Source organism: Passer montanus, unplaced genomic scaffold (assembly GCF_014805655.1).
Source record: "Passer montanus isolate IOZ18808 unplaced genomic scaffold, ASM1480565v1 scaffold5, whole genome shotgun sequence".
Taxonomy (NCBI): domain Eukaryota; kingdom Metazoa; phylum Chordata; class Aves; order Passeriformes; family Passeridae; genus Passer; species Passer montanus.
In genome coordinates this window covers 2,932,259-2,951,929 of record NW_024369929.1, presented here as the reverse complement: position 1 = coordinate 2,951,929, position 19,671 = coordinate 2,932,259, and the positions used below count along the sequence as shown (strand labels likewise).

At 38.6% G+C, this 19,671-nt stretch overlaps 1 protein-coding gene across 4 annotated transcripts in view; it reads right to left on the bottom strand.

Moving 5' to 3' along the window:
* The window catches only part of OTUD7A (OTU deubiquitinase 7A), a 96,416-nt gene that overhangs the window by 40,671 nt on the left and 36,074 nt on the right, over positions 1 to 19,671 (bottom strand). For all 4 annotated transcript variants that reach the window (XM_039723220.1, XM_039723218.1, XM_039723221.1 and 1 more), the window contains exons 3-5: positions 16,304 to 16,421; positions 15,640 to 15,744; positions 1,413 to 1,545 (exon numbers count right to left, since the gene is read on the bottom strand). The gene's annotated coding sequence lies outside the window, so the exon portion shown is untranslated. The remainder of the gene's footprint in view (positions 1 to 1,412; positions 1,546 to 15,639; positions 15,745 to 16,303; positions 16,422 to 19,671) is intronic.

Genomic DNA, 19,671 nt, shown 5'->3' with positions numbered 1-19,671 from the left:
AACATGATACAGATAACAAGATAAAACAAGATACAGAGAAGGAATGCAAGTCAATTACAATGTTGCTCTGATTTTATTCACAAGGCCCTCATAGTGTGGTAATTGTATTCTAACAGAAAGCAGCTGTGCAAAGGATAAATGTAATGCCACTGATAAAGCTGGAATTTCTCTGAAACAAATACCTTGATTTTAAAACCAATTCAAGTATTAATTATTCTTTTATCTATGAGAGTGATAAAGAAGTAGGCAGTATTATACTGCACTAGAAAAATGACAATTAGGCTTTCAGATGTTCATCTGAGGCCTCTTATTAAATGCAGTTTCATTAAGTAACATATATTTCATTTACTAGAATATATCTCCAAAGAAGCTAAATGAACAAACTAGATTGCTTCCTCATTTGGATTTTTTTCCTTATTTTTTTCCCCATCATTTTCCTTATTTACAAATTTGTCCCAATACAGCAAGAAGATCTTCTACTGAAATACTGAATATATTTCTCCAAATGCCATCCTTTTTTCTAATCTAGAAGGCATGCTGGCCAAAACTCTATTCTGAACACAGCCTTCTCTCTCAAAACATCTATCATGTATTCTGCCTGCATAAAATTAACTTCAGTGCATGAAAAGCATGCATTCTGAGCAGCCATTTTTGGATAATCTATAACATGGAGTTTCATTATTTTTTTTCAAGTCGGCCTTGCATGAGGAGTGACCCACTTGGGCCTGCGGGCACTACGAGCAGCCCTCAGCTCCACATCCAACACCGCCAGCTGAACCCCTCGCAGTTCCTGCTTTTTGAGCTCTTTAACCCCGTGTTTCTCCACTGCGACGTCTGAAATCAATCGTCATAGCAACAGGAGGCTGAGCCTTCACTTGCACGGCAGATCAGCCGCTGTCACGGCAGTCTGACCGCACTGCGCGGAGCCCGCTCCTGAGGGGACACCCGGCTGACACGGGAGCTGCGGGCTCAGGGCAAAGGCTGCCCTGAGGGGACACCCGGCTGACACGGGAGCTGCGGGCTCAGCCCGAGCCCTGCCCCGCAGCCCTGCCCTGAGGGCACAGCCGGGTAACACCCAGGTGACACGGGAGCCGCGGGCTCAGCCCGAGCCCGGCTCTGAGGGGACACCCGGCTCTGAGGGGACACCCGGCTGACACGGGAGCTGCGGGCTCAGCCCAAGCTCGGCTCTGAGGGCACAGCCGGGTGACACCCAGGTGACACGGGAGCCGCGGGCTCAGCCCGAGCCCTGCCGGCGCTCGCCGCCTCCTCTGGTGCCGCTGGAGAAGCAGGAGCAGCTGCAGCAAAGCCGCCCTGCTCAGATGAGCGCTCCTGGGAAGGCTGCTGGTGCGGAGCTGTAAATAGACACACAGCTGATTAAAGCTACCATTAAGCAAGTGGTTGATTTGACTTACAACAGACTTTAAATAAGAGTTCCTTGAGGCAGGTGTTGGATGGGTGTTATGCTGCTGGTTTTTGGTGAGGAAAAGAATCCATTTTTGCCACAGTAGAAGGTATGAATAAGCAAAATTTTGTCCCCTGAGAAATCTGGAAGAAAAAAAGAAAAAGTAGTATTATATTAATCATTACACTCCTGCTATTTGAATAATAATAACAACTGCCAAAACAGTCTTTACCTTTGACCTTAGAAGCCTGATGGATACTTCTCTTAATACAGATAAATTACCACATACAGTAATTTGCATTAAGAATGCAAAAATCTTGGGCAAAACCCAGACAATTAATAAAAAAATAATTATGAATGTACAAAAATATTCTTATGGCTCTCCTACGTGAAAATGGCAACTTGCACTTGGAATTTCTTTTAAGAGTTCTTTGTCCTAAGACTCATGAAATACACGATTGAAAGTTTTCTTCTTATAAGCTTCCAAAATCTGAAGCAATGAACTAAGGAAGAGATATCCAGGAGAAGACTCAAGCAGGATAATCACCCATTTTGATGAAAATAAAAAGACAAGCACATGAAGAAAGAAGGAACACCATTTTTGGGGGTCTATTTATTTTTGAAAGATACAGCAGTTCCCTTTCCTATAATCTACTCCCATCTCCTAAGAATAAAGCCTGCTGCTTGCAAATACATAATCCAATTACTATAAGCTTCACCTTATCATTCTAAAAGGCATTTACAATCAGTTTTATTGTTTCTGGGTTTTTAATCCATTCACAAAACACATACAGTTGTAACTGGGCACAACCTCACTAAAATCAGGATTTAACAGCCCAAATATTTTTATAATGGAAAACATTCCTTCTGATAATGCTTTTTAAACAGGCAAAACTATAACAAGGTCCACAATTTTTATGAACTTTTGATAATTAGTATATGAAAACAGAACATAACATTATTTATTGGTATTTCCTAAAATACATACACAAGTAACCAAATCTCATTAGATAATAGTTTCTATGCAAAAAACTCCCAAAAGTTTGTGTGACAGCTCCACTGTAACATGAGTTAAGTACCTCAATCAACAAGTGTTAACTTACCCAAATCTAATTCAGGTGCATGTGAACTAACATATAGGAGCTAATAAGAATCCTACCTTTTTTTTTTTTTACCATGACATATTTTTATGCAAGAATCATAAATATGACCGAAGTATTATCCTCAATTCTTATTTATGGGTGTAGCACACCACAAACACCCTCACACTGAAGCAGGTTATTTCAAAGTTCGTAACAGCATAAAAAGCTTAATTTCATACATTGCAAAGGAAATGCAGTCAAACCACATTCGCCTGTGACCCTCTCTTTATCACCCTCAGGGAACTTAAAAATAACTGTAAAATGCTCAACTTACAGAGCAACTTTTAGTAACTCTTAGCACTTTCAAGGGTACTTGGACTGCAGGGGATAGAAATAATCATCAAGTGTGAATATGCCTCCCCATTTCCAGCTATACAATATTAACAAACTGAAATATCTACACTATGACACTCCCATTAGCTTTGGGAAATAACTAACAACTCTGATATCCAGCCCTCAAAACCAAATGATCATGCTGCTTCTTCTAAGGACATGTAACTTTTAACATTGCCCTGGAAATAAACAAGCAAAGTCTATTCCTTTTTTTCAACACATATTAACAAACAATGATCAAAACATTTTTATAGATTTGTTCAATACATCTGCTGCACAGAATAAACTCTTTCCAAAAAAGTTGAAAGCTGACTCAACTTATGTGCTTGCAGTAATTTTTTTTATTATATCACAATTTACCATTTAAATTAAAATAAAAATGGTTTCATTTAGCTTACAGTTGTAAATAAGTTATCTAAAATATTACCCTGGATACTGTAATGGTCAGGGCACAAGGACATGCACATAGCTCAGCCCTTTTCAGCCTCTCTCACATGTGCATTGGAGCTTCAGGAGTTTAAGATCAACCCTAAATACTGCTTACTCTGCTGTATTCCCCTGTATAGTGGCCAAGAGACTGAAGAATTCTCCCTATATGATCCCAACTTGGTCTGTGACAAACTACATAAAAGGTCAGAATAAAATTATCATGAGATATTAAAAGGTTCAGGATGGAATTTCAGTTGCAATTCTTTCATCATTCTGAGCACAAATTTTGAATTTGTCTTTTTACCTTTGCATGGCCCCTGCAACAGCTTCTGTGTGAAGTTAGCAAAGGAAATGAAGCACAGACTGAAGACGCTACATACGTACTGCAAACCAAAGAACTCTGTCTAGAACAGGCCTTTTGAAGGTAAGAGTCTGAGACAGAATCAGCTGAGGCCAGAGATCAGAGATGTTCTTTGCTAAGAATGAATATCCACATTAACTCTCATTTCCCCTTTTTTATCTGACATTTCAAAGCAGTCACTAACAAAGAGCTGAAGAAGCTTCCTCCACTCAGTTTCTAGAAATACCTCAATTCTCTCCCAAGACTCTCATGCACTGCTTGTTCTGAACTCAAAAGGGGTTCCATTTTCCACTTCTGTTTCTGACACAGGACCCAAATACTTCCTACAGTTTTCTCAGCAGCTTAGGGTCAACTGCACAGTGCTGAAAACCCCTGCCACTACTCTGCTGAATGTGGATCAGCATCTCCCCAAGTGTGAGCACATCTCACATGTGTGCTTTCTTCCATTATTTTTGTTACATACATGCACACTGAAGTAACTGTAAGTCCAGACATAAATCATCACTTTCTGTAGCATCAGCTCTGTGCTTCGATTCTGCCAAGACTTACCTTCTTCAGTGCAAGTTCTACATTCAGTACAAGGCCTTGCCCACTGCTCATGGGTTCTTGGCAATTATTTAATTTAGCTCAAGCAACATATGCGGGAAAAATTATCCCTAATAATAGGGAAGCAATAACATTCAAGAAATAATAGCCAGACCACCAGCAGAAAGGATTTTCCATTATAAAGACAGCCACTGTTGGTACTGGTCTTCTTAAGGACAAAGGACAAGTACCAAAGAAATGATAATTCTATTCTAGCTATGGAACTGTGTCTGTGTCCTGCAGATGTCTGTGTTGAAAACTATGGGGGGGAAGGATGCAAAATTTGACACACAGCATCTGTCTACAGCTCGGCTACAGAAGATTCATGACTAGCTAATGTTTCATGTTCTTGCAGATCTGTGACAGTTGTCATTCCCCAGAGTAAGGCAGCACCTCAATGATCTAACTTTCCAAAGACAAGTTCTTGAGCACACTCTGAAGTGCTGGCACAAACTCAGGCTGGTTTTTTTTCCTGAACTTTCATCACTTCAAATCTCTTTATAATCACTGCATGAGAAACACCTATTGCTTTATCTATGTCCTAAGTCTGTAGAGTCTGTCACAAGTTACTGATGAAAAGGATTTCTCCTCCTGCTAGAAAAGTCTTACTGTGACCAGTGTTCTTGCATGTGAACACATTTCTCCCCTTTCCAGCTTATGGCAGTTTGACTCAGAAAATGTGTGCAGTGGATTGAGCTGACAGGGATGTGAAGGCAGAAGCTTAAAGGACATCAAAAGTGTTAGCAGAATGAGCTCTGTATAAATAGTCTTACTGATACAAGTCTCCAAGCATCCTTTATCTTCCTGTACACAGAGATTAGAGGAAAGCTCAAATGCTTAATTGTATGTCAAGTGCACAGTCAGCGATGAAGGGTTCAGTGTAGTCTTTAAAAATGGAGTCTGCAGCACATCCATGCCTTTATGGAGGCAATTCAGCTGGTGTTTGAAACACAAGGCTTGACTGTCTGTTACTCTGCACACGACATTGTTCTTCACATCAAGGCAAAACACATACTGGTGATTTTTCCACATTCCTCTTAAAAATACTGATCCTCTCAATTGGTTCATCCCACAGCTTCAGTGACAGACTGATGAGAAAGTTCTCTCTCTTACAAGTACCCTAAAATTAGCAGCAGGATTGAACTTCTGAAACTCATATGATGTACAAAAAGCAAGTCCTTCTAAGTCCTTAGGTGCATATAAGTTAGAAAGAAAAGCAAGCTATGAGCAGGCATTTGTGAAATGTGCTGGAATTCAGCAGAAGCTGGAATATCAGCTTGGTGTGTGCTGAGCTAAATGAGCTCCAGCAGGGAAGAACACACACACACCATGCAGCAAAACAGAACTGGGTAATTTCCCCCAACCCTGAGACTCCCACCCTTATTTCTGTGAAACATGATGTTCCTCAGTTACTGCATTCCGTTTAGAAAATGAAACTAAGAAGAATAGAAGACTTAATTCCTTTTTAACCTAAAAAAAGCCGATCATTTAATATAATCTCCAAGATTTTAAAACAGTTAGAGATATAAATGAGGAAATAAAGATTTGAGACATGGCATCTAGAATGATTCATTTCACAACATTTTGAAGATTTATAAAATAAGTATAGCAACTGTGTGTTTCACTTAGACTACATAAGTCATTGAAAAGTCCTGCAGTAGGAAAACATTCAGTGAAATGAATGTGAAATTACCTAGTATTAAGAATGGTTGTTCATCAAAAATTAAAAAAATACCTGCCCTAAACAGTAAAAAAAAAATCCCTCTTTCATTTAGCCAAATCAAGGAGTACTAAAAGCTGATGAATCAAGGGACGTGTTATAATGAAACATGCACAAGAATTGTACACACAAAAAAAGCAACAGCAACTAACAGATATTCCAAGTTTTATGTTAAAATAGCCCAATTTCTGACCAAGTTCATCAGGATTAATGGATATTCAGCATCTCTAAGCAGTAGCCCATTAGTTCTAATTGCCACTGTCGTCATCTATTATTGCATTCTATGGAAAAGCAGGACATGGAATTAAATAGCACTGTACCAACTAGGAAATTCATAATGCCAGGAAAAAACATATGGAAAAGGCTATTGATTGCAAAATAGAGCCAGGGGTGGGGGAATAAAACCCTTCACCACACTGAATAATAATGTCTACAGGCAACAGCTTAAAAAAAAAAAAAACCACAAAAAACAACCCAGTGCCTGCATTTTTTAACTTATGTACCAAATTCACATATGAAAAGAGCACCTGTAAAATCAATGAAGAACAATCTCTTCTGAAACAAACAGCTCATCATGAACTCCCAGACAGGAAAAAGAGGAAAACACAAAAGAATTTGCAGTCTCCTTGAGCCTGAACTGACAAACATGATGACAACCTCACTCTAAGGAATTAGAACATATTTGTAGAGCTTACTGCAAGCTTCAGCATATAAATATCTTTCAATTTAATCTGCTGCAGAGAAAAATATTTATATATTTTTTTAAACATCTGAAATTGGATTCTGAAGGGATTTCAGAAATACCTGTATTTTTCCATGAATTTTTGTTTTAAAAGTCTTGGAAAGTTGACAGATACATTAAAAAAATCCTTTAAGCAATCCAAAAAACTATTCTTTCATACATTTAATTTTTTAAAATTTATTTTAAAGACATTAATCAAATTCCTCTGCTTTGCTGCTGATCAGAAGCCAGATGCATAGCAGAGCTGATTGGGAGTTGTTGCTGATTATTTTTAGAAACAAATGTTTCAGCACTTTGGACAATACCCACTGTCAGTTTATTAGAAATTATTCAAAAACTCATGGCAGAAAATGGCTCTGCCTGACTAGCAGGGCTGCTTATTATCCAGAAATGCAAGGAGGAGAGAGAATTCTGTTACTGTTGGTTCAGAATAAGAAGCTGTGGATGTGGAACAGGAATGATTTCAATGAAGATCTTTAAGTTCATTTAGGTTTTACATGAAACAGAAATGGCTGTGTGGGAGGGAGGGAAAGAGAGAAAATTATGATTTGATGCAGGGATTTGGTCCCACAACAACAGATCAGTAGTGTTTGGAGGACAGATGCTCAACAGAGAGACAAAACTATAAAGCACACAAAAAGAATTTTTAAAAAACCCAACAAACCCCACCAAAAACAAACAAGCGAAACAAAATCCCCAAAAACAAAACCAAACCCTCAAGCCCCCCAAAACAAAAACCCCAACCAAGAAAAGAAAAAACAACAAAAGAGTTGGCTTGAAACCATTTCTTCTATCACCTGAAAAAAACCCAGCTATATGAGCTTTTCAAATTAGTGACTTAAGGAGTGACCAACCACAGTGCAAGAAGCAGAACTCCCATTTCCCCTGCTTAGCTCTGCAGAAAGCTATTTTAAAAAATGATGGCTTTATTTTTTACGTCAGTCACTTTGCAGTAAAGCAGTCAGTCTGCCAGACAGGCAGTGTGTGCTGCTGTGGTATTTTAACCCCAGCCAGCAGCCCAGCCCCACTCAGCTCCTCAGCCACCCCCCCTCCAGCAGCACCAGCATGAGAGCTGGTAAAGCTAAAAGCTGGAAGACTCCTGGGTTGAGATGATGGTTTATCAGGGAGAGCAAAGCAAAACAAGGAATCAATTCAGTGCTTCCCATGGTTCAGCCATCCCCAGGAGGGCAGGACCCAAACACACAGAATGGTGGCTGGGGAGAGACACAGTCATTCCAAATGCCCCCCCTTCCTCCTTCTTCCCCTGGTTTATACACTGGGCATGATACCACAGGGTCTGGAACATCTCTGTGGTCAGTGGTGTCTCCTCACCACCTCCTGTGCACCCCAGATCCCTCCCCAGGCTAGAAGAAGGAAAAGCAGGAAAGGCCTTGGCTCAGTGCGAGCCCCACTCAGCAATGACTAAAACATCTCTATATCATCAACCTTGTGTTCAGCACGAATCCAAAACACAGCCCCATACCAGACAGTGTCAAAAAAATTAACCCTAGCCCAGCCAAAATCAGCAGACACGCAATATTGACTCACTTGAGTCAGCTTTTCTCTTATGTACAAATGTTTGGGAAAAACCTCTTGCTTTTCCATTTGCTGAACCAGTCAATTACCCAGCAGTGTTCTCCATTTCATGACAGACAGAATGAGCTCACTTCTTGGAGCTGCAGTCAGTACACACTGAAAAGCAAACTATCTGTGGGGAGTTCATGATACTTGAAATGTAAAATGGTACACGCTGAACTTTACCCAGTTGATAATAATTTGATTTTTCAAGCACTAGCTTCAATGTAAAAGTGGTATGTCAAGAAAAGAAGGTCACCATCAAACAGTCAAATATTTAAACTTTGATCAGAATGAAACTCATGCCACTAGTATTTGTGTTTTAATTAATAAAGAAATTGATCTGCTTATGTGCATTGTAATATATGCAACTTGGAAACTACACAGAAACTACTATTTTCTTATGTATAAAAAAAGATTTTCTGTGATTATGATCTCTATAGATTGGAAACGTTAAATAAAAGGAAGAAAAAAATATTACTTCCATAAATAGATTTCATCCAAAAGAAATTTAGTTGCAAAGAACTTCTTGGGCAACTTCAAACAGTTCTGAATCTGCCCTGTGGATTTTTACACAGCTTATGTGACTGAATATCTACTCCACATGTACAAATCCACATCTGCTTGATTAAATTAGACTGTCACTCTCCTGAAGTAAAGCCACAGCCAAATGGCCCAAAGTTATACAAACCATCTCCAGCAGGAGGTTCAAAATCTGGCTCTATACCTTCTCTGTAATTCAAATGATGGAGTTTAATCTCTCCAACAGAAATACATTCAGAGAATTTATATTATAATTGCAATTGCTACTTTGAGATAAGCATTAAACGTTCCCATAATACTTTACCTCTGGAAAGTCAGACACTTAATAGAATGTCACTCCAGCCAGTGTCACCGCTGAAAGCTGACCTTGGAAATCTTCTGGTCCTATCAGGCATTCTACAAACCACTACAAGAATTTACTAAGGGACAGATTTGCTCACATTAGTTCCTTCAATGAACTAATCCATCTGTTAAACACTGAGATGGAGGCACTGATCAATGGGACCAAAGGCTCCAGCAAGGGCCTTTTTTTTCCATGTGGAAACAGAAAGGTAAGGACTGAATCTGTGATGTATCAGGTTTCTTAGTGGAGAAACCTGGCTGAGAAAATACCAGAACTGCTGGAACTATATCACTTTGCCTTGCTAACATGGAACAGCAGGAGTGAAGGAATATTAGCAATGGAAAGATTGTAGACAGGTCAATAGACTCACCATGCCATGGCCGAGCAGGAAAAATGGACAGCATGTATTGCTCTAAGGAGTGTTAATGTGCTAAGGAAGAGCAGGGAGAAACTGCAGCCTTTTTCCTTCTCCTGCATCTGTATTTTTAACAGCCTGAAAAAAACACTGAAAACTTTTTCAGCTCCCAGGTCATTGCAAGTAGAGGCATAAAGATGAGTTTAGCTTTCATAGTACTTTTGCTCTCCCTTCCAGGCCTTGGAAACTTTCTCCTGGGCATTACTGAGCTGGCTATGATATCAAACAGCACAGTGTATATACCATATACCCTGAAGAGAAATAAAGAAACACTAAAGCTTTATACATCATTTGCAATGTGCCACAGCTCTTCAGTGAAGATATCCAGTATTCTTGCAGAAGGCCTTAAAAATAGAAAAACAGCCTTGTGATTGTGAAAGCTAGGAATAAAGTTAATTACAATAGTACATCAGAAGCTTAACTAACAAGCATAAGCATGATAAGCCACACACAGTCCTGTGATCTTCCAAATTTATAAATAGCTCCAATATTTTTCAGAAATAGAAAGCAGATCTCAGTGCTGAAGGTACGAATCTCTTCAATTTTATCTGGACCCATCTATCTACTTTTGGTGAACACACAAGGATCAGCATGCTTCAAGGCACACTCAATATCTATGAATTCACAGAATGAATAAACCAGCTCTATGTGTAGAAAATTTATTTGGGAAATCCTATCAGCTTGCAGGAAATTGTTCTGCAAGCAGCAGAGAGAAGAAAGCATCATTTTCTTTGGATTTCTGTCCTTTAACACTCTAAACTTGTGCAGCCACCAGCACATCCCAGAGTTAGCCCAGACATGTGCATGCACTTCTATCAAGCAGAGCAAAAAAGAAGTACTGTGCTAATTTCAGGCATTTTTTTGCCTTCACCAGCCAAACTTTCCCAAAAGAGACAATTGGCTTCCTCTTGGGGGGCACCTCCTCTCAGTGATGCTTTAATTGTCACAAGAATGAAAATTGAATCTAATTGTCTCATCACAGTATTGAGCAATCCACCAGATGCTTTCAAAAATCAATGAAAAAATACTAAATTTATTTTTTGTACTCAGTAAAATCTCTGTTAACAATTGCTGAAAAGAGTGTAAATCTCTCTTAATTTCTGCATAGAGGGAAAGATCATTCCCTCAGGAAAAAAAAATACCTCACCATAAAAATTTATCTAATTACTAACATAACTTTTCAAACAAGACATTTTAATAAGACATCCTTTTAATCCCTGCCCATTTGATAAGGCATTTGGTAGTTTATTATACCAGCAGTACACAATTCAGTTCTGTAACACAGCAGTAATAAATAACACAAATTAAACAGTCAAATCTCATAGCCTCCAGTGAAACAATATTTGGAATATAATTACACGCAGTACACATTTTGCAAAGGATGTAGACTCAGTTTCAAATTTAGCAAAATGTGACCAGGAAATAAGTATCTGGAGCTTCACCACAGTGTTTGTTTGACCCTTTTCAGCCTTGAAATTCACTATTTGCAAAATGTCATTTCGGCTTATAAGAGTATTAAGGCTCTTCTAGTCCTCTGTAAAGAATTGAGTGCTCCATGAAGAGATGCTTTTAGAATCTTGCTAGTCTAATTTACACTGTAATTTATTTTAGTTATTCAAAACTTTATTCTCTCTGAGTAAAGTTTCCAAAGATTTTAAACATCCTTGTGAAACAAATGATGTCAGTTTTTCATGCTTTAAATATACAGAGGTAGCTCAAAAAAAAAAGTGAGAGGAGAAGGAGATTACTTACTTGGAAACAAGGTATTCCCTGTCTTCTCTATGAACTGGCTCTTTCTTCTTTTAGCAATACAGTGCCAGCTTCTCCAGCCATGTGCTCTCTGCCCTTATATACACTAAAAACACTGAGAGATCAGGGATGGATAGCTTTTGTCCAATTTACTGAAATCCTTTCTGGCTTTGCAGGAGAGGTAATTCAAAACCACATGAATTTAATGATAAATCTGACTCTGAATGAACTTAGGCTGGGCCATAATTTAGTTGTGCAATGCTAGAACTCTACTACAGAGCCCATGCAGCATCTAGAACAGATGGATGTATTTATTTTGAACCATTCTTATTTTAAAGGTTTAAATTTCATTAGAAATTAAAGAGTTTCTAATCATCTTACCTAAATAGCAATATCTCAAGAGAGACAAAGATCATGCTTTCATCATGCAGCCACTGTCTCTATTTTTGTCTGCAGACACCATGCTAATATGCACATGGTATTCTTAACAGCAAAACCAATGAAATTCCCATGGATTTCATGCTAAATAACTATAAAAGAAGTGTATAAATACTATCAATGTATACTGCATCAAATACTTAAACTGTATCCTTCTACTGCTCTGTATTGGTAATTTTCATGGATTAAGATTCTTAGATTAAGATTTATTTCTGTAGACTGACAGGTTCTTGCTCTGAACTGAACCAGTCCATATTTTTCAATTAAATGGTTAGATTGTCCAGTGAGAACATTTTCTTAAAGGATACATTTAATTCTTTTCACTGAGGTCTAGAACTACCTACCTTGGAAAAACAGGTTTACTATGAAAAAGCAATCTTAGAGACAAACAAAAATTTCCTGAAATTCCATGAGAACCTACCTTGGACAGTACTGGCTAAGAGAAGAAATACACTGGCCTGAAAGGCTTTGTGAAGTTTGTGCTTTAGAGACATAGATTCAGTGGTAAAAAACAGGATTTAAACAGTTTGTGCAAAAGAGAATTTAATCTAATTTCTCACTGTGGAATAGGACTTAGAAATATTTTACTTTTAAAATATAGCAAAAGTATTTTGATTTCATGAGAACTGAATAAATTAGTTCACATGGACAAAATAAGTGATGAAAGCTGTACAGGCATGTAGGAGAGCACTAACTGGAATGTTTATGTTTTCTACATCTCGATGTTTGCACTCAATCACAGTATGTACCTCATGCCATAACAATATTGTTGCTATTATGTAATATAACTGATAATAGACAGTTATTAAAATAACCAATCCAACTAGAAATTAAATCAGAAAATGACAGAGCATTGTCTGTAATTACAACACAGTTATACTTCCACCCACGTCAGGCAGAGCTGCCCAAGTACCCTAGTACAGCAGTTAGTCTTTATTAATTGTATCTTAATGAGGATTCCTAGGACAAATTAAATATTGAAATTCAGATTATAATCAAATGGTACCTCATCTTAAATCAGCCTAAAATGAACAGTAACTGCCAAATGATGAATTCAAGAGTAAACTGCCTGTAGTGGCAGGTAATGTGTCCCAGTTACTTGCAAAACCAAATGCCACTGCTCTATAATAAGCCAACTTCTGTAAAAATACTACCACAGCAACCACCAAGATGGAACTTAAATAAACTGGAATAACATTTGTGTCTTATCACTCTGACTACAAGTTATAGTAACTGCATCAGAAAATTAAAAGTGATAACCACCTCCTCACTACAGGAAACTTCTGGGACATGGCCTACATCCCAAAGAAGGCAGTTTGCTAACAACTCGTAGGCAGGAGTTGCTTGTGCTTTGGGTGATGCTGTCCCCAGCTCTGCTGGAAAAAGCAGCTGCCTGATACAGATGTGTAAAACAAAGTAGAACCTGGAAATTCCTTTGCAAAGGAGAAGCACCCAGGAGGCTGTAGAGGAAGGGTGAGATACTTGGGTTTATTTACAAGCCAGAACAGCATCTTGTTCTAGTAGACACTGAGCTCAGTAGGACCTGCAGGGCTCCCACAGCTCAAGACAGCAACAAACAGCACCTGTGACATGAAGATTTAGCCATCTAAACCAGGGCATCAGGGGACACACAGAGAAGTAAGTTCTGTGAAGTTGGTAAAAGAAATATCCAAGGAGGATCTATTTTTACAAAAACAATTAGTAGCTTAAAAGAGACTTATACCATTAAAAAGAACTTATGCAAGGTGGAATAATAGATAATTAAATTTCCTCAAGTCTGCAGATTCCTTGGTCTACTCTAGTTTTCCCCTCTTCTGGACCTTAAAACTCAAAATCTAACAGAAGTATACAGTAGAATTAGACAATTCAGATGCACAAACCAGATACATTGGATAAATCTGGTTTAGATTAGATACATAAGAGTTAATAGTATAGAGAGGGCTAACCAGTATTACCTGAAATCATGGTTGGAGAAGGTAAACCACATTAGCCATGCAATGTCACAACTTCTGAGGACCAAGTTGAGAATCTTTTTTTCAGTTAAATTAGGCACAAAACGAGGCAAGATTCGAGTCTGACTTGTCTTATGCAGGCACTGCTTATCTCTATTTGACTACTATCCCTAGCAAGAGAATGGAATTGGCTGGAGCCACTGCCCCAAATAAAATAATCACTTTTTTAAAAGATTAAAGAAGCCATTAACATGGATTGACTTTGTCCAGCAGAACAGAGCAATGCAATCTGCTCAGTGCTGGTGATCTGGCAAGGACAAATCAAAGTAGTGTGACACCCAAGCAGAAAGACAGGGACTCACAGATGCTGAGTGCAGTGTCCAAACTCACAAGGACTTCTGAAGTGACAATGGCTCCAAAGGAAAAATTCTATATTCAACACACGGATACTGCTGCTTCTCCATGATCAAAATGGATACTTACACAATTCTCAGCAAGAGTCCCAAAGGTTTTACTAATACCATACTTAATCCTCAAAAGCTTAAATAAAATCCAGCATGCACAGGGGAGGGTGGAGCTTAGAAAAAAATTGTGCATCAGCTATAGAGAGAACTGATGAGCTCAGCAATAGTTCAAGAGCCTTAAGACAGTTTGGAACATCAAGTCCCACTTCTGAAAGGAAGAGACAAAGAATCTGTGTTCAAGCAGAGACAGACATGGAAACTGTGTTCAAGCAGAGACCTCTGGCAGTCAGAGACAAAAAAATAACAACCAAAAAAACCCCCCAAAAACCAAACCAAAAAACAAACCCACAAAAAAACAACAAAAAAACACCCCCAAAACAACACAGGAACTGGAGAAATTAACACTTGAAAGTAGGAAAGAAAGATTTGTGAACTCTAACTTTGCTTTTTTGCTTATCCACACACAATCCAGTCTGTTTACACACATTTGGTATGGAGGTTTTCTTGAAAGTAAACATTTTGCAGAAAATATTGCATTTGTTTTTGTTTAAATGGATCCTGAATCAATTCAAAACTGTCACATTTGTAGACACACAAGTGCTTAGGCCTGTTTGAGTGCAGTATGTGGGAACCCTCTGCCCCGAAGCTTGACCTGACACATCCATACAAGGTATTGAGATGATGTGAAAACTGAGATAATACAGAAGTGGAAGGCTGGGAAAACCTGGAGAATTGAAGGCAATAAAGAAGGCAAGACATGAGACAGAATTATCACCATGAGGAGAAGGGAGAAGGGCAATGCTTCTATAACAAACTATGTTTCATTACTCCCTATTGCTGTTCAGCAAGTTGTTTGCAGTGAATTTCAAACCTAAGGTTAAGCTTCAAAATTAGAAACAAATCCATTACATGAAGATACCGGGCAGATAGAATGTCCATGCTGCAGTGCTATGGACTAGGACTGCACTCCTGGGACTCCTTCACAATCACAGTGAACAATGACTGAAACTTCATCTATAGTCATGCAGAATTAATCTCTTTCAGGTATTTTAGAGGATATTTAACAACTCAAAATTAAAAATAAAGTTCACATTTACATAATTTTAGGATAATGTTCAAGACAGATGCTGTGGTTCCAAATAAAAGCCACAGACCACAGCTTCTCATACTTTTCATGCATACATGGTAGAGAGTAATTATTTTCAGCTCCATTCAATTTGCTGCTTTAGTTTGCTGAAGGTCCCCCCAAGCACTTTTGTGGACCTCATGGGGCAGGGGAGACAAAAGCAGTAGGGAAGAACCTCTTAATCCAGCACTGCTGCCAAGCATGTGTTATATGTAACATACTTCCAGGGAGGAGAGAATTCTGTGTGAACAGTTTGGTTTAAGCAATGTAGCACCACTGAGAAGCTCTTACAGCAAAAGCAGGGACAAAATCTGACTCACCATGATAGGTTCTGCTTGCAAAAGTCTCTCTTCTCTCCTGCATGCCCTAACTCATCTTGGTGAAGCAAACGAGGCAGTATCCACACCAGCAAACCCACCTTCACCCTGGAGAAAGAACAGAGAAGCCAGCAAGGAAAAGGCAGATCAGAGCACGAGTTTCAGCTACACAGCAGCTATTCAGCAAACATTGTTCTGCTCACTGCCCTGACCAAGGGGTCACTCTGGGCATCTTCTGTTCAAGCCTCACAATGGGTTACACCACATGATTACAGAATGAACTGCTAAGAAATACAGAAGCAAAGAACTAAGCCTCAAATAGCTTCTGCAGTGACACATCAACTGCAGCATCAGTTCAACATGGCAATGATATGGATGGTTTTAGGAACTTATGCAGTATGCAAGCTTTAGGAAGCACAGATAAAGGTTCATTTAATGAGTAGCAATGCATCTTCCATCAGCTCTGTGTAGCCACAGGCAATAGGCATGCTGGTAGCCTGTTAATAATTTTATTTGGTTTCTTTGGTTGGCTACATTTAATTGTTGTCAACAAGAAAACAAATTAAATGTTTTGTTTTCTTCACCACATCCTTATGCTTAGCTTTCCAAAACAGCTACCTGGCAGATGCTGATTTGAGAGGTGGAGGGGATGTTTATAGCTACTCACAGGAATGAGGTAGGTAGGCCCCTTCTTCTGTTTCTAATATGTTTGCCTATTTGGGAAGGCAGGAGGCAACTGTCCAGCTGATTTACTTCTGATTTTGAATCTCTGCAGTATCATGTGCCTGTGAGGATGGTGAGAAAAGCAGAACAAGTTTTACTGTTTTATTCCAGAAGTGACACTACTGTTACTGTTCTGAATCCATTTGTAATACCCACTACACACTCTGACCCTGGAATACTTTTCTGCAGCATTATGGTGGAAAAAAAATAATTCTGTGCTATCTACATCAGATGACAGCTTCTTAGGAATCCAGCCCCCTTCCTGTTTGGCTTAGATACACAGAGGAAACACACCTCAAAATCAGTTTAGAGGGCTGGTTTTCTACCAGTTTGACCAGTTCTGCCCATGGCAGAACTGAGCAAAATACTCCAGTAGATCCAGTATATTTAGTCCATTTCTACATATCAAAATTTACCTGCAGATTGAAAACTACTAATTTTGTTCCAAAAGAAGTAATATGATTAAAAAAAAACAACAGTAACCCCTAAACCAACAAACACTGCATACTGATCTAAAAGAATCCTCAATATTAATTAAATTAACCATGAAGCATAGACCCTAGGTGGTTTAATGAGCTTTATCTCAAGTGTTCTGCATCCTGACTGGATATGTTTTAGTTTATATAGCTTTGATCTGCTTAACTTGCTAAGAGAGCAAAAATGACCTGCACATATTCTTCTTTTACAGCCTGTTTAGCAATACTGCGACCAAATAACAATTTTTCTTTGACTGATTAAATATTGCTTCTCTATTAGTTTATGCATCATTCATCAAAGCCTTAAAACATAATCTCAAGTTTTTTGGGCTTTCATTCTTGTAATTTTTTAATACTAAGAATATGAATTGTGAATTCACACAATTCTTTCAAGTTATATCCCTCCTAGTTACACTTTCTCCTTTATTAAAAAGAAAATCCAATCCACTCCTTTCTATTTTCCTTTTCCACTCTCTTAGCTGTGTTTTTTCCAAGTATATACTGTTGCACAAATTTATTTCAACATAACACACCTTTGCTGGACATTTTTAAAGCCCTCAGACACTACCTGCTCCACAAGCTAAGCTGAGCTCACCTGGTGAACTCATGTCAGCCACCTAGAGTATTAAATTCACTATTCTGTGGAACTGTACTGAAAAGGGAGAACAGCCCTGTTAACCTGACCAGAAAGAACTAAATAGTCTCCATAGTCATACACAGAGTATTTCCAAGTAGTGTAGTGGTCACAAAACCAACATATTGAAGATTTAGAAAATGAAGATACAACTCCATGCTGTTGGGAACTTACATGTACATTTTAACAAATTTCTACTGAATTTCACATGCAAAATTTTACTGACGTTTTTTACTAAAGATAACACATCTTTAAGTCTCAGCATTATAGGAAACAATCCAATATGCCAAATTTAGACATTTTAAAGAGATTATCCAGATACTTTTTTCACTCTTTCCAAAGTCTTTATTTCAAACTTCTAGACTGAAACATTACCCAAACTTCACCTCAGCTTCACTGTAGTGTTTTTATTGTTATGTGCAGATTGTACAAGTACACACAATTATAAATGAAAAATTATGCTCAAGATCTGCGAGTTCATCTGATTCTTTTGCAACAGCAGCATTTCCTTCACACACACATTACAGCCACACCCACAAATCATTGAGAGCAAGTGGTGCATCAGTAATGCTGCTGTGCTGTCCTGGTGCCCTCTCATCCTGCTCAGCTGCTGCACACTCACAACACTCAGTGAGAAACAGCACACATGGAAGGACTTCCCAGAGTGTCACTGGCCATCAAAGTGCCCCTTGCTCTCTCTGAAGGCCAATGAAAACAGCTGTTCCAATTGCAGAAACTAAAAGATAGCCAGAACAAATATCTCTTTAGATAGCAAAAACCTGAAGGAAAAAAATTAATACATAAGGGGCTGCAGAGAAAAGTCCCTTGTGGTTCTCTGCCTCCTGTTAACACCATCCCTGGATGTTTGCATGCATCCACTGGGTAATAAAACAGAGGTTAGGAAAATGAGAAACAGAAAATTGGTGTCATCCTAATTGGGTTTAATTCCTATGACAGCACAAATAATGGGCATGGAGATGCAAAACGTGTCTTTCAGTGAAGAGGCTAGGGCAAAAGCCACAGCTTCTTACAAGAATTTGACCTCAGTCAAATTCGATTCTACATTCAGCTATTTGATGATTCATCCATAATGAAAGGCAAACAAATGGCACTACAGGCAAACTGAAACAATCACAAGAAATTTTTTCTGGAAAGAACAAGACACATTTACAGTAAGTTCCTATAAAGGTTATTAATACTTTGAAAATTCAACCTGGGTCTTGTTTATAGCATTACCAAAATGTGACAATATCTGATGACTCATGAAAGTTTTGGTGACAGAAGCAGTATCACCAAGAAATTGGGAAGCTCTCTGTACAGTCCCTTTAGCTCCCAGAGCATGTGTGACTTTGAGGCAGATGTCTGATTATGCGTCAGCATCTGTAGTAACAGGATGAAGTCACAGAAAACACAGCAAATGTTTGACTGGTCAAAAGCTAGAGACACCTTTTCACAAGGGAAAATTCTTTTTAATTAAGACCTTACACATAGTTCTTTATCACAAAAAAGCAAAGGCACTTTTCCAGGCCTGTGCTAGAAAGATACCAAATCTCAGCTCTCAAGCTGATCAATTATCTACATTCATCTTCTGAAATAAGACAGGTACAATCTGAATTGAACCAACAATGATGTTATCCCCAGTCTCCACCTGTCTCATAGCACTTCCCCAGCAAAAGCAGTCTGCACTGACTCAAAGGTGATGCTAAATCCCAGAAGGCCTGAACAGGTGGATTCCTTCCTTCTCTGCACCACTGGCTTTGGGCCACCTGGTGACACCTGCTCTGCTGATTGCCTGAGCAGTCTGTAAACTGACTGAGAAATAAATACAACACCATAAAGCTTGGTTTTGCTTCCCCAATAATGTGAACACATACACTTTATTGAACATACTCATCTTTTAAAAACACTATTAAATAAGTAGCTCTTTTATCCCCCTAGCCACTGAAAGCTCAGAATTCTCAATTAAATGAGAATGTATGTCCTTCATTCATTCATTCCTAGGTGGCAGATGATGAATGACTTTTGGCATGTATATTCTTAATTTCTGATGATTTCTAGTTAACTTATCTGCCCTGAATTTCTGAGATAAAGCTATTGCTGTATCTTATACAATCCCACCAACAGTAACGGAAAGCCAACAGCAAAGCAAGTTACAGGCATATAGACACTTCAGTGGTGGGCTAAGTAAGAAAACTATTTATA